The 2,589-nt window shown below is 38.3% G+C and overlaps 1 long non-coding RNA gene across 1 annotated transcript; it reads left to right on the plus strand.

Moving 5' to 3' along the window:
- The first annotated feature begins 16 nt into the window (after positions 1-16).
- Positions 17-696, plus strand: LOC109591298 (uncharacterized). The gene is made up of 6 exons (XR_002189752.1): positions 17-144; positions 189-248; positions 294-356; positions 424-440; positions 484-524; positions 571-696. It is a non-coding gene; the product is annotated as an uncharacterized LOC109591298 (long non-coding RNA).
- The last annotated feature ends 1,893 nt before the right edge of the window (positions 697-2,589 follow it).

The raw sequence follows: 2,589 nt of genomic DNA on the forward strand, positions 1-2,589 counted from the left end.
ATTTATGTTACTTTCAAAATTAATATCATAGGTCATAATCCAGCCCTGATTAAAGGGGAGATTGGCATACATTTTACAAGTAGGAATTCAAGAGGAAATAGTTGGCACTGAGGTTCGTTTTAAGTGTCATTTGAAAAGTCGCAGGTAAGTATATGACAGTACATTATGTATTTATTGTCCTGATTCAGATTCATGCATGCGTGGTATTTACAATCGCAGCCTAATTTATAGGCATCAGATGATATTTGGTAAGCTGCGTTTTTGTTCAGCATTGTATTTTTTGTTTTATAAAGTTTTAGTGATAACAAATGTTCCTTTATAACTCTTCATATAGAAAGATGCAAGATGTAATTAAGGTATAGTTATGATTGTTATTATTTTTCTGTTTTACTTATAGCACTCACCCTGGCATCAAATTGCCAGCAATTCAGCATTTCAAAGTTAGTTACTATTAAACTGTTCATTATGCTATTATTTTATCAGGGACTAGTTAGAACAAGGAAGGGATACATAATATACTCTAGGTAAGATTATTGATCATTATTAGTTCGAAATGTTAGTTTTCACCAGGTTTCTTGGATTTTGAAGTTACGTACAAATCACTTATCATTGAAAGAAACATTTTAAACTCTTATTTTTAACACTATTGGTTTTTCCTCTGTAATTATAACCAATAAAATTAAAATTAATTGTGAACAACTGAATATTTAAACATTAACGTTACATGCATATGCATATATGAATTTCTGAACACACCCTCTTACTGTCTCATTTCAATATTTCTTTTTACAGGCATTTTCAGCCAATTTTAATTAGACGGAATACGTAATATGCTATTGTCGAAGAAGTCAATCACTGAGAACAGTGAGAAGACGACATACTCTCGAGGCCTCGCTCGAGGCGCATACTCTCGCTAGGATAGATCCCATCTTCGAGTCCTATTTTTTCCTCATAGCATCACAGAAGACTATGGCGAGTGGTTTTGTAATAGAAGAAGATTCTTCTGGAGATGGTTAGTTAGTCTAGTCAATAGTCATTGCTCGCGAGGCTACCAGTAGTACACTACCTGTTGTCTGGATTACCAGATATCGTTACAGTTAATAATGTAGAGAATTACTTGTCTCAATCATTTGATGAAGTCAATAATGTGGTATTACTTGAGAATGGAACTGTTCGTGCTGAAGTTGTTGACAATAATGAAAGTAAAGATGGGTTCAGAATATCTACAGCGGATTTCACTTCCGTTTGAACATTGAGCATTGCGTGGAGATCACATGGACAGAAAATCAACTCACGCATCACGCAGTGTTCAAACGGAAGTGAAATCCGCTGTATTCTTGCGTTTACCCATTGCGTTATATAGCACTTCCGGTCACAACGCAAATATTCTGAACCCTAGTCTCGCGTAGCCAGCCCCTCCCTCAACGGGAGGGTCTGGTCGAATGAGTGTAGATCGTTCGTTCTACTTCACCCCAAAACAGGGTGAACCGGATGTGGTTGTAGTAGGCGTTACCTTAATCCTCGTGGTACATGAGATGCTCTTATTCAAGCTAAAAACTCTGGCACTAACGCAGAGAAAAGAAGCAGAAGAGAAGCTGTTTAGCCACCCAGACAAAAATTGTAGCCTGCTCTCTCCAACAGCCTCGCCAACAACAGATAGCAGATATTTAACCACGTGTTGCATAAAGTATGCGGTGGTGAACAAACATAATACGGACTAATTTAATTAATCACGGAGAACGAATGATGTACACTCATTCGACCAGACCCTCCCGTTGAGGGAGGGGCTGGCTACGCGAGACTACTGAACCCACCTTAAACGAGCATGTGCAGTATAAAAGGGGGGTGGTCTGCCCAAAAATGGAAGGAAATATTCAAAATGGCGATTACACGTGATAAAGATCTTGATAACATCAGTTGATTTACATAGTAACAGTAAAAGGAAGAAGCTACAATTGCCTGGCCTCTTATTTCCACATGTTTCTTGTTCTTATCTTCTGACTAAATCACGGTTAAGTTGTTTATAGCGAGTCATAGTGAAACAGGCCGAGCTTTAGGACGATCAAGGACTCATTCAGGATGACTTTTAACATCGAGTTTGAGTCTGCCGAAGAGAAAGGTGCCTTTAGTCATCATTTAGAAGATTTTCAATCCTTGCTATCTAAGAACAAGCTAGATAGCTTTGGTCTGTTGACAGCCATGTTTAATTTTATAGTTTTAGTTAAAGCTGCATGACGCATGGCTCTTTTGAGTCTTCTGCTGGTATAGGGAGTTAGTAAAACTGTCTGTACTCTTCTAAGAGTCTTTTTTAGATCTTGTGGATGCCTGTGGTGCTTGCATTCTGTGATTCTTCACTGCCCATTTTTAATTACATCCTAAAGCCACCCGCCATTTTTAATTGACTGGGCAGCCCACCCCCCTTTTATACCCGTGCACGGGTGTTTCAACTGGACATTTAGTTTATAAATAGAATAGTTGCGGTAGGTACAACATTGGTCAGTGAGGTGTGACCATTAATCATCACAAAAGAGAAGAGTATTGCTAAGGACATTACTCCAAAGTACTAGCTGCTATGACAGTACTACATTC

Source organism: Amphimedon queenslandica, unplaced genomic scaffold (genome assembly GCF_000090795.2).
Source record: "Amphimedon queenslandica unplaced genomic scaffold, v1.1 AMPQUscaffold_8494_Cont19562, whole genome shotgun sequence".
NCBI classification, from domain to species: domain Eukaryota; kingdom Metazoa; phylum Porifera; class Demospongiae; order Haplosclerida; family Niphatidae; genus Amphimedon; species Amphimedon queenslandica.